Source organism: Cajanus cajan, chromosome 2 (assembly GCF_000230855.2).
Source record: "Cajanus cajan strain Asha chromosome 2, NIPB_CcT2T_4, whole genome shotgun sequence".
Classification (NCBI taxonomy): Eukaryota; Viridiplantae; Streptophyta; class Magnoliopsida; order Fabales; family Fabaceae; genus Cajanus; species Cajanus cajan.
Window position 1 is genome coordinate 76027242 of NC_138518.1, and position 14598 is coordinate 76041839.

Below are 14598 nucleotides of genomic sequence, written 5' to 3' on the forward strand. Positions count from 1 at the left end.
CAATCTCTCGATATAAAAATTAAAAATTAACTAAGAATATGTTTTTGATGTTGTTCTTAAGCTTGTTATTTTTTTGCGACCTACAAAAAGATAAAAGTGATCTCTCAAGGCCCCTTCTTTCATCCCTTTGGATTCATCCCTCTTCGTGTGTGCTATATATAATCAGAAGACCAAATTTACATGAAAATAGAAGAGTAAATATAGATTATAAATATACACTACAACAAATTGTGTATCTAACAAATGTTATTTAATTGGAATTATTTGATGAAAGTTTTAATAACCTTGATTAAATTTCATTTTTTTGTTTTTTAACTCTAGTAAATTATCTAGTGTTTTACGGAACAATGGGAAGTCCTAGCTAACATTATTTTTATGAGTAAATTACATTAAGATCTCTTTAAATTCTACGAAATTACATTAACATTCCCCTTTTTTTTTAGGTTTTACAGTAAATTTTCTTGTAGGAGGTTACAATATATTTTTTTCAAATAATTAAAAAGAAGTTAAAGTAATGCATAAAAGATATTAATGAAATATTTTTTAAACAATTAAGGAAGGTTATTGTAGGAGTAACAAATGTAACAGGTATTTGTGCAATTTCACAAAATTTCAGGAAATATTAACATAATTTACTCTATTTTTATTATTGTGTTTTAATTTAATAACTTAAAAAAGTTTAAATCATTTTTTTTCATTTTCTTCTGTCCTTATATGAAAAATAAAACTTTAGTCTATAGCTTATAATAGCAAACATATACTTCTTGTAATCATTGTTATCAAATTAAATATGTAAGAGTATTTAGATATTTAAAAAAATAGAGAAAATTTTTATAGTCTATTATTTTTTAAGTCTACTAAATAATGAAACATCATAAATATTCTTTTTTAGACAAGATTAGAGATCATTTATTTTATTATCATAATAGTATTTCATTAGTTTCTCTATTAGAAATTAATAAAATATACTTATTATAATCCTTAATAACTTATTATTATTCTATAACAACTTTTTATTAATTAAATAATTAATTAGACTAATAGGTAATTTAATCGAGCATGAATTATATAATAAAGACTTCTTTCCTCTTTTCCAAATCCTATCACACATCACACTCCCTTCTGTTTTATCTTTGTCCTCTTCGATCCATGATAACATTAATCATACTCTCATACTTCCCTTCCTCTTTTGTCACTTAAATTTTTGTTATTTTATTTTGATTTCACTAATTTACAGATATATCATTTTTGGTTTTAAAGTCATTTAAATGACATTTTATAACCATATTTAAATATTATCTAAATTACTTTGAAGACTAAAGTGATATATTTTTATACTATGTGAACTAAAATACTTCAAAAATTATCAAAAAACTAAAACTAAATTTAAAATATTTCAGGTGCAGTTTTGATCCCAATTTTTTTTTAATCATTTTACAACTTTGTCTGTATCTCTCTCTTACTCAAAAAAGAATCCATAAAGAGATGATACACATTCAACAATTTGTCTCTCATCTTCATTCTCCTCTCTTTTCCTTCCTTCTATTAAAATAACCAAACACTTAGGGGGGTGTATTGGATTAGGATTTTAAAGGACTTTTTTAGTAAAAAAAAATCTTGCGGATTTTAAAAGACTTTGCAGGATTTTCATGACTTTTAAGATTTTGCAGGATTCTACAAGATTTAAAATCAGGATTTTAATGGATTCTACAAGACTTTTAAATCAGGATTTTAATGGATTCTATGGGATTTTGTGGAGTTTTGACATTTGATAAGATTTGAAAAAAAATTCATACATTCAAATTTAAAAAGAGTCAAAGATAAAAATAATAAAAAAACAATAATATCTAGATAAATAATAATAATAATTCTCCATAATATTCTATCATCTTTTTATAGCATCCACTATCAATTGTAACAATTCATCGGAATCCTCCTTGGTTTAAGCTTCATAGTTTTCTTTCTCTTTTCCTTTTTCTTTATTATTTCCATGTGAATCTCCATTTGAATTATTAAAATAATATATGTTGAAAACTAGTTATATAAATAATTATGAATAAAAGACAAAATCAATAAAATTATATTATTATTTTTAGAAGCACACCAATTATATAATATCGAATATATCTTGGCTATCCAAATAGATCAAATATCTCAATCATTATAAAAAAATGTAAAAACGAAAATATAGAGACAAAAGATAATTTTTATATAAAAAAAATCAGTATATTTGATACTGAGAAAATATTTAGATATATAATCTTTTTATATAAACGGAAGTATTTAGATATAGAGAATATATATATATATATATATATATATATATATATTATTTTAGTTATATATTATATGATAATTTTTAACGATATTTATAAATGTAAATTATTCTAACAAATATTTTAATAATATTTTATTTTTCAAAAAATAAGCTGATGAAGGCATAAATCCTAAACCCTAAAAAATTAGATACTGCAATGTCTTATGTTAATTTTTTTTTAAATATAAAAAAATATTAATTTCACAATATAAAAATAAAAAGAAAAATTCAGTAAAAAAATAAAATAATTATTGAGTGATAAAAGGAGGGATAAAAGTAACAAATTCAAGGGAACGAGAGAGTTCGCAGTTTTTATGCTAAGAGGGTTCTTCCCCAACTAAGATCTATTTTCATCTCATTCTACTCACAGAAATCCTAACAAATTCATCTTATATATATATTTAGAGATAGATATCAGTTTCATCTTTCACCTTTTTCTTTTCTTGACGTGTGTTATAAAAAAATTACCACTTAAAAGTTAAAATTTCAAGTATTTTTTTTGTTATATAAAGGAACAAATTCAACTACATAGAATAAAATAAAGCAAGTCAATTAAACAGAACGAACAGAAAAATAGAGCAAGTCAATGACACTATCATTTACATATCAGAGTTTCACAAAATAGGAGAATGGGATGAGAACAATACTACAATATTATATATGAGCAATGAACAATAGTATAGTATTATTAGTAGAGAAAAAATTGAGAAGATAGGAGCATAGAAAAAAAAAGATGAAAAACTCACTTGAAAATTATTGAAACACTTGAAAAATCACTTCAAATAATCCTTCAAAATCCGTTGGGTTTGGATGGGATTGTTTTATGAATCTGGTATTTATAGATAACACTAGAAAGTCCTTCAAAATCCCTCTCACATAACAATCCTTTAAATTCCTTATATTTTTGAATACCAATGGATTGTTTTTAAGTTGTAAAAAATCTCAAATGAATACCAGTGGATTTTAATGGACTCTTTAAAAAATCTTGAAAATCCAGATTGAATACCACTGGATTATTTTTAAGTGACATAAAATCCTGATTGAATACCAATGGACTTTTTTACTCAAAAAAAATCTTTTAAAATCCTACGAAATCTTAAACCAATACACCCCCCTTAGTTCTTTGGCTTGACTTTGATCACCTCTATCCACTTCATTTAGCCGTCAAGAAAGAAGTAGTCCTTCCTAAAAGTCCAAAAGAAAGTATACACTTAATTAAATCTCCTATTTGGTCTAACTCAAATTAAAAGGGGTGAATTTCTTTTAATTAGTTTAACAGGAAATAACACTTCAAAACACGACACTTGATTGGTCTTTGAATTTATTTGTGATGTGATCGTCATGGGTCCATCCATATACGTCTTATTAGTTGGCCATGCGATATTCGTGAGTCCTTTAATGTTTTAACAAATCTGAAAAATAAAATAAAATAAAGAAGTTTCTAGTTTGAGTTTTGATTTTTGGCTCAAAACTTTGCTCTAATTTTTTTTTTTAAGATAAGAAAAAATATAAAGATGATCATAATGAAAATTAAACCTAGATCCTCATATTTCTAACTATTTCAATCCTTCTCCATCGAACCTTTCGAAAAACTTTGCTCTGTTTGTACTTGAGTTTTCTTTTATTTCATTTTCTTATAAAATATTTTAGTAGTCATAGTTCCCTTTACATGTAATCTTGGCATCAACTCACTTATTTTATTATATTATATATAATTTGAAAGTGAATTTTTATAAAAATATATGTTTTGAACAGTTTAATTGATAAATATATTTTATTGGTAATAAAAATTATATTAAGTAATTTTAAAATATAATTACTTCAATAGAGTTAAATATATTTATAATTATATAAAATGAGTGAAATTTTGATTTTGATTCTTATAAAAAGGATATCTTAATTTCATTTCTAAAAGTTTGTAAATTATTATTTTTAATTTCTATTTTATTTGATATTCATTAATATGTTTAAGAGAAAATGTATTTATAGCATTTGTTTGAAATGCATGAAAATGAAAAAGAAGAGAAAAGGATAGAAAGATTACAAATTTACTATAAAAAGAATCCCTCGTTTAAGTTTACACATTTATCATAAAATTTCTCTCATCTAAACCTATTACACAAGATAGATTTTGGAAACCGGTTTTCACTTTCTTATTAGACATCATTATCCCAAAATTTATACTACACACTTTAATAATCATTTTTATTTAAAAATAAATATACAGAATCACTTATGTCTCTTTCACCTACTAGTTTGGTATAAAAGAAAATAAGGAAGAAATAAATACAATGAATCTCACACCAAAACATTTTCCAATTTGAAAAGAAAATCCCTTTTATTTATCGATGAATTTTGATAATTATCTTTTTTAATTTTTACTTTCTTATTTAATATTTTTACCTCTGAAATTATATTACACACTTTAGTAACCACTTTCTCTCAAAATTTTCTAAAAGATGAGTATACACATCTTTCCCCTGCTAATTTAGTATAAAAAAAATAAATAAAAAATACGACAGGCCCCACACCAAAGCAGTTTTTTTCCAATTTGAAAAAAAAAAACCTTTGAAAAACAAAAATACCATTATACCCCCATGGTTATAACATACAAAGATAAATATATATTTTATTTACGATTATACCCTCCATGGTTATGACATACAAAAATAAATTATCTTCTCACTTTTCTTTTCATTCACTTTCTTTCGTTTATCTTTCTTTCACACACCACACACACCAAACAAAACATGTCATCTCCTAGAATACGTAATACCATATTAATATTAATATATATATATATATATATATATATATATATATATATAATTTATCTTTTATAAAATAAATGTTAGACAAAAAAAATTACAGATTTAAAAAAAAATCAAAGTATAATTGTTTATATTTATCAAATATTAAATTATTAAGATCAATCTAATAGTAAATATTAAAATAATATGTGCTTTGTCTTACATTAAAATCAAGATGTTATTATTATAATTCTTATGGATAAAATAAATATTAACCAAAAGATTTATTCTAAAATTTAAAAACAATATTTTATATTATCATTTAATTTGAGAATTTAATAACAAAAGTATAAAAAAAAATATAAATTTTGCATAAATATAAAATGTAAACGTATCGATTATCCAATGCCAGTTTTGAAGTATGTGGGGCTGTCCATGAGCAAGAAGTGACCTTGTAGCAAACTAGCTTGTACTTGATCAACAATTTGCGTTTTCTCTCTCTAATAATATAATCCTTCTCAGTCGCAACGTGCTTTCCCTTTCCCACCACAATTTGTATACCTGATCATGTGGAATGCTACTTTTATAATGCCTAGTTTTTTTCTTTCCATCAACAATCTAATAAATTTTGCTTCGTAATTTTTCTCCTCTTTTTCAAATCTCGAAGTGACTCTTCCTATTTTTCTAAGTTTACAAAGTTTTTTTTATTTTTTTTTTTCCATCGGAATCGAAATGATGAAAAAAAATCCTTTTTTTTATATAATTTATATACTTTATCTTTTAATTTTTATAATTAAAATATGTTATTTTAATTATATATATATATATATATATATATATATATATATATTGTAACCTTATAACAATAGATAACATGAAGTGAAAAAGAAGCAAAAATCACATGTAGAATGTAACATCATGTTTTATTAATTATGTTTATTGTGATAAATGTAATTAAGTAATATATTTTATCGATGATCTTAATCAATTATGATTGCATGTGATTATATTGGTTGGATTTGAGTTACTTATGATGCATATGTGTGTTTGAGTGCAATGCATGTTGAGTTCTTGATTTTTAAGTGAAAGAAAGGTCAATTCGTTAGTCTCCTATGAGTAAAATTCATCATTGCATTGGACATGCCTTCATGACATTAAGGGTGATTTAAATTAAAGGGTCCTTGTCTCACTCGCACCGAGCGCAAGATTAGTAAAGTCAAACATGAGAAGAGATAATAGACTATGATTTGGCCACGTCGAGCATAATTGGAATGGCGTTGGATGTGAGATGTGAGATGTGAGAATTGACTTTACCTAAATTGGTGTTGGGTGCCAAAGGAGTGGTAGCGAGCATGAGGGTCACTACCTCTTCCATGCCGGCACAAGTTGAATGACATTGAATATAGGCGAGATAAAAGACTACTTGCCTTAATGGCGCTCGAAATAGGATGGATAACTTCATGCATGAATTGCCTTATATTGACTTGTTGTCATCGTGATTAATTGATGAACATGGATATATTAGATGAATCTATTGTGTGTTGTATTTTAAAAGGTGTTGCTAGTTCTATATATATTGATATGAGGTTATATATATATATTAATATATGTGTGTGTGCGTGTGTATTATAATGTTGAATTATTAAGGTGTGATGTTGAAAATGCTTTAAGCACTTAAGCATACTATGTTGATACAATGTTGAGGTATACTGCTAAGAATGCTTTATGCAATATATTGTGTCTGTTACATTGTTAAGGCGTGATGCTGAGAATATATTTAGACATATTTATTGATTTAAGACTATAGGACATGTTATCTACTGTGTGGCTATTGACACGGTGCTCCACTAGCCTAATTGTTGAAAATCCTCATTGAGTAGGTCTTAACTTTTGAAGTGAATAGTTGAATCTTCTTTAGGACCATAGTTGATGCAGTATGTGATTCAGGTTGAGGCATATTAGCTAAAAGTGACCAATGTTAAATTGTGTGTGGGCGCAAAGTCGAGACATGCATGTATAAAGTAACCAACCAAGTAAAGTATAAGGTCGGAGGCTTAGTCTCTAACCGAGTACTAAAAGGACGTAATGTTTAAAGGGTAGTCTGGAAGCTAATTTCATAGGAAACTTAGTTATGCAAGCTAACGATGTAGTAGGTCTATACCTAAGTTGTTCTATCATAACAATAATATAATACTTCTTAATTTAAGTTGTGACATCCAAAAAAATCATATTTTTAGGATTGGTATCTTAATTTGATTGTTGACATAACACGTGTAAGAAAAATCATGTTAGTTTGGTAGGATCAAACCAATTAAATGGTTCATCTTTGTTGTAAGAGATTTATATAAATAAATGCATGACAATGCATTAGTTGAGGTGTTAGACATATGATATGGTGATTATTGATGTTATTCATATGCTGATTGTTTTAGCTATTGAATGACATGGTTGTTGGTAGAGCCGTCAAAGTGGGCCGGAACCCGTGGGCCAACCCGGCCCACCTTGAAAACGGGTCGGGCCGGGCCAAAAAAAATTAAAGTTTTGTAGTAAGTGGGTAAATCTCAACCCGGCCCACTTTGACCCGGCCCACCCGGGCTAAACCCGTGGTGGGCCGGGTAGCCCACCAACCCACCATATATTTTTTTGCAATAAAAATTTAAGTATAATTTGTAATTAATTTTGTATGATAGGATATTGAAAATTTTTATTTTAGACTTTTATCATGATTTGTATTTAATTTTGTATGATAAATTATGATTTATGACTATTAATTATGCTAATTTTATGACTATTATGTTAATTGATAGTTAATTTAAAATTTGAATTTTGTTGATAATTTTTTTTAATTTTTGGTGGGTTGGTGGGTTGGCCCGTATAACCCACCAACCCGAGGTGGGCTGGGCCGGGCCAAATTTTTTTTGAAAAAATTAAAAGTGGAACCGGGTTGGGTTGGCTCGTTTTTAAAGTGGGTCAAGGTGGGCCGGCCCACATGGGCCGGGTTGACCTATTTTGACAGCTCTAGTTGTTGGTGTGTCGATGAAACTGTTGCTTACCCTTGTAAGGTATTGGGTGCCACGTTGATGTGTTTTATTGGATTGATATGTTGTAGACCATAAGGTATTTTACTGGTGGTTTACATGTTGGTGTTAGTGATTAGTATATTCGTTTTTTACTTTTATACTTGTTGCATGAATATTCATTTAAATATGGTTTATCTTTATACATTTTTATTACATGTGTAGCTAGGTACGGTTAAATTGCGAATCTCAACCGACCCAATGTGTTCGTATTGGATTTTTTAATTTTTGGATCAAACCCAACCTAACCAATCAAAATCCGACACCGTACGGGTTGAGTAACAGGTTTCATGTTTTCAACCATTACCCAACTCGACCCATTCATCATCATCATCATCATCATCATCATCATAATAATAATAATAATAACAACAACAACAATAATAATAGTGTTTGAATAATCACTTATACTCTTACTTAATAATGAGTTTTGTTTTTTAGATTGATAACATTGCAATAATATAATATATTTATTTTAAATTTTATTATGTATTAATAAATGTTGGTTTTTTAGTTGATAATGATGCAACAAATTAATAAATTTATTTCATAATTTAATTTGTATCATTATTTATTTTATAGGTTGATAACATTGGATTTGCATCAATGTATCAAATAATTTATATATATTTTGAAATATCTAAATTTTCATTAAGAAAACAAATAAATTTAATTATGTTGGCCCAATTAATCCAACTCAATCCAATCTGTTCGTAATTGGGTTAGGTTGAGTCAAATCTTTTTAAAAAATGTACAAATTCAATTAAACTAAACCCGTTAAATTTTGATTGAATCGAATAACGAATTTATCTAAATCTGATCTAACCCGACCTGTTTACACCCCTAATTTTCATGAGAGTTGAATTACGATGATTATATTTACATGAGAACGGAGTGTAATTTGTGAAGTCATGTTGATAAATAACTCTATTTATTTTGTTAAGATTCATTTTGTCAAGTTACTCTAATATAATTAGTTGTGTAGATATTTTCTAACTATTAAGTATATATATATATATGATTATTCTGGCTTTTTGACCAAAGTGGGGTCCTTTTAAAACTTTATCACGTAAATGTGGCTATTTTGTAAGTATTTACGCCTTTGGGGTTGTTTACAACAGTGTCGCAATGGGCCATAGCGACATCAGTGACACGTGGCATTTTTGTAACTCTAGCGAAGCCATGAAAGCCATATTGACAGTGTCGCTACAGCTTATAACGACACAAAACAGCTTCACTAAACTCGCTATAGCCTATAGCGCCACATATTTAATATAAAAAAATCTAAGTAAATAATTAAAAAATGAATCTGTCAAAGTGGCGTTATGGTCTATAGCGACACAGTGTCGCTATAGGCCATAGCGCCACCCTTTTAAAATTAAAAAAAATAAATAAATAGAAAGAATAAATATATATAAAATAAAGAAAAATCAGAAAAGATGAATGATATTTATGATATTCATAAAATAAATTAAAATGTGGGTAAAATTAATTTAGTTAATAATTAAAAAAAACATGAAAAATAGTGGCGCTATGGCCTATAGCGACATAGCGCCACCCATTTAAAAATTAAAAAACATAAATAGAAAAATAAAAATATATAAAATAAAGAAAAATCAGAAAAGATAATTATATAAATATATATTTTTATGATATTCGTAAATAAATTAAAATGTGAAAAAAAACAAATTATTTAATAATTAAAAAAAAACTACAAACATAGTGGCGCTATGGCCTATAGCAACACTTTGTCGCTATAGGCCATAACGACACTGGTGGTGGTTGACAAATTAATGACAGTAGCCACGTGTCAAATTATTGCAGATTCAACGAATAGTAATTTGACACGTGACTTCGAACAGTAAAAAAAAAAAAATTCCCCTATATAAGGATTTTTGCCTTCAGATGGTCCCCCCACTCACCCTTGCCTCCAAGAATCCTCCTATAGAAGGTAAGTTTTTTTTTTTTTTTTTTGCTGTGTTGAATTTAGTTATAAATTATTCAGTTATTTTTAAATTTTGTGTAACTTATATATATTTTAATTATTATTTCAAGTTAAATTTTATTTGGATTTTCCCAGAACCCCAGAAGTATTTAGTCTTTGAGGTATTTTCTGTTTTATTAATTTCTGTAATTTAATTAATTATATTCATTTTTATAATTAGTGTAATTTAATTAGTTATATTTATATATTTTTTTCTGTAATTATTAGAAAGTCGCTATGGGCTATATCATTTTAAATAAATTATATAAAAACTGACTTTTATTAAATTTGATATTTTATAATTTAATTCTGTGTAATTATTAAATTATGAGTATATTTGTTTCTGTTTGTAAAGTCGCTATAGCCTTTATCATTTTAAATAAATTTTTTTTAAAAAAATTATATTTAAAATTTAAATTTTTTAAATTTAATTCTGTGTAATTTATTTAGTTATATTTCTGTGTAATTTATATATTTTTTTAAAAAATAATGATATTTAAATTTTAAAATGATTTATTTTAATTCTTTTTAATTTATATTTATTTAGAAAATAATTAAATTTAAATTTTATCTTGATTTAATTTATTTCTGTGTAATTTAAATTTATTTCAGAATTTATTTTATTTAAATTATAAATTGATTTATTTTAATTCTGTGTAATTTATATTTTTTTAAAAAATAATTTTATTTAAATTTTAATTTGATTTAATTTTATTTAAATTTTAAATTGATTTATTTACTTATTTTTTCCACAGTTTTTTTTAATTTAACTTAATATAATATAATTTTATTTTAATTATTCTGTTTGTTTACTTTGAATTAAAAATAGAAAAACAAATAATTATAAATAAAACGTGATTATTTTGCAAAAATAAAAATAAAAAAATGCAAGGCGCTAGGGCCCATATCGTCAGTCTTAAAAAATACATAAAATTTATTTTAAAATTACATTTTTAAAAAATTTAATTTAATTTTTATAAATATATAATAAATAATTTAGTTTATTATTTTTATTTTACATTTCTATTATTTTTGTTTTTTTTCTTCTTTTTTTTTTTAGAGGGTGTCGCTATGGGTTACATCATTTTTGTTAGTCCATCAACTATGTTGGCTCAGCCTATAACGACACTGATGTGGCTCATTCCAGCCCACCCTAGACCAAAAAAAAAAATTGTCACGTGTCATGAGTGTCGCTATGACCCATAGCGACATTGTTGTAAACAACCCCATAGGCGTAATTAGTTACAAAATAACCCTAATTACGTAATAAACTTTTAAAAGGACCCCACTTTAGTTAAAAAGCCGATTATTCTTTATAATTTTTCTCTCAAACTAAACAAGTTATTTTTTACTCACTTATTTAATTTTTTAATTTTCATTTAATTTTTCACCTAATTCTTCTCCCCGTAAATAAATACGATATTAATGTTTTAGATGTATCTTGAATAGATGATTATGTGAAGGGGGTGTCTTGAATCTTGATGCAACCGGTGACGTTATGGGGTTCCCAATAAGGTCACAAATTGGGGGTCCATTTGTTAATGGGTCCAGGTTAGTGGCATACACGAGACGAAACATAGTAATTGAAAGTTTTGAATGAATGGAAAGGATGAATAGGTGTTTGAGGGAGAAAGATTAGATGGATGGACAGGTCATAACTGAGAAGGGAGTATGGAAAAAGCATGATTGGACAAATTGAAATGAAATGGTAATGAGAAGGGCAAAGGACGAAAGAGGAGTGCACTGAGTCTGAGACACCCATGTCTCTTCCTCATTTGCCACTCACCTTTTTTACTTCGATATGACCCATTTCTGTAGCCACCCATCCACATTTTGATGTGATGGTAGGTAACCTACATACACAAACAAAGGGATACCTCTATCCACTAACCACTACCTTTAAACACTAAATAATATTTAATATATTATACTTATACCCATTTCAAAAACTCCAATTATTTCATTATTATTTTTCTCATTAATAATATATCACGTTATCTCCTTGTGTCACACAGTAACACGATCCTAACGTAAACTTAACACAACAACATTACTTAAAAACAGATGATTATTATAACTTAAAATAACATCAACAGAAGAATCCACGCCGAAAATAATTAGTCTCTTAATAAGGAACTATTTTTTCTTGAAATAGATATCTACATTATGTGTCTGACATTGCTTTAGACAAGATTATCTCCAAAATAAAAGAATTTACATTGAAGCAAAAAAAAAAAAAAAAAACAAATCCCATGACATATAATAATACAATTACTAAATATCACAAACAAAATTGAATTATGATAAGATAATTAAGTTAATGACAATAACATTGTATACAATTATGATATAAAAACAAACAATACTTCATAGTTATAAATAAAAAATAAAAAATAAAATGAAAAACGTTAGAATAATGAGATTTATTTTCATATTCTTAATGCTGAAATGTCAATGCAAAACAATCATAATACAACGTATATTTAATTAAGAAAAAAAAGATAAAAACTTATTTTAAACTTTCGAAACACAATATCTATTAGTATATATACTCTTTTTGTTTTACCATTAACATTACGAGCATGACTGATAAATTTGTTTAAAGTATAATTAAATGAAGGAAGAAATTATTGATCCATAAAAGATTAAAAAGAAAAGTTATAGCGCTAATATTACTTGTATACATCACTGTTAAATTGCTAAAGCAACTACTGTTATAATGACTACAGGTTTTTCAATTAATCAACCACACTATACAAAAATAACATTACACACGTTATTTCCAACTCTCCGTACTTTTTTTTTTTACAAGTAAATTATATTGACAATTCTTCATCTTCTCCTTCCGTTTCTATATTAATTTTTAATTATTTGAAAAACGTTACGCATGATTTCTAAATGTATATTTAGAAATATGATTGACACAACTTAAATGGGAATTTTCACTTTCAAAAACAAAAAAATAATTAAAAATTAATAGATTAGTTGAATCTATTATATGTTGATATTGTATGGTATAAGTAGATAATTAAATAGTTGAAAGTTGAGTTGAGTTGTATTCACTATAACAAAATGGACTTTTAGTGGATATTTAATATGATTTTTAATGATAATAAAAATTGTTACAAAAAATTTTATCAGCATTTACACATTAGCCATTGTATAGAGTGTCTCTAAAATATTTACTAACAATTATTCTACATGCTGGTAAAGACTCTTTAATGGTTGAAAAATATGTATAAGTTTTTTGTAACTTTTTTATTGGTATTTTATATTTTTTTATTGCCACTAAAAATTTAAAATTTGATTTATACTACTCTTTAATTACCTTATTTATAGTTGATGTAGGATTTGTAAGATAAGAATTATCCTCTAGAGATGTGAGACTTGCAAGGTGAAAATTATTCTCTACTTACATGCTCTTTAATTATTTTATCTATAATCAATGTGAAACTTAGATTTTTCCCAGTATACCCTTCAAGTTTAGCACTATTGAGATTGGTAAGCCATAAGTCTAACTCAATCATACAAAATAAACTTGTAAGGTGAGAGTTATCATCCACATATATATTTTTCTAATAAATAATTGTCGCTAGTAATAAATTTTAGTGTGATGTAAATACATTTTTAATGACTATTATGTATTGATTTCATAGGATTAAACCACTTAGACTATTCACCTATGTTATAAGAAATTTCTTAGTTGAAATGTGTGAGAACACATATAATTAATTTGTTGTGCATGTCCAGGTTAAATTGTGTGACTATTAACTATGTTATGATGTGGTTCAAGTTGAATGAGGATGTTGAGCATGCAATGTGTTGATGTTTGTGATAAGTAAAAAAATACATTTTTCATCTTTTGTATTATTTTTTAGTGTCAATTTAGTCTTACATCAATTATTTGAATTAATTTTATCTCATATATTTAAAATGTATCTCAATGTTTGATTTTTCGTTCCTTCCGTTTAAATGCTCAACGGTGTGTCACATATATTAAGTATTTAAACGGAGGGGACGAATAATCAAACATTAAGATACATTTTAAAAATGTAGGACTAAATTGATTCAATTAATTAAAGTGAGACTAAATTAAATCTAATAAACAACATAAGAGACGAAAAATATATCTTAACCTTTGTAATATTAGCATACTAAATTGGATTTTGTTTGAGTTACATCATTATGTTAACTTTAATGATTTTCATGTTGTATTATATTGATAAGTTAATATATATATAATATTGAAGCATAAAAAATTTTTATACGTCCATAATATAGTAGTTAATTTCTATGTTAATTGTGTGATTTTCTTTTGAATTCTACTTTACTTATATTTTTTTTTATATTTAGATTGAAATGATGATACTCGACATAAAAATAAAATAATAACAATTTATTGATGGAATTGTTTTAAGACCATATGGAAGACAACGGTGTTGATAATTGTTAATTATTAGTTGACAAATA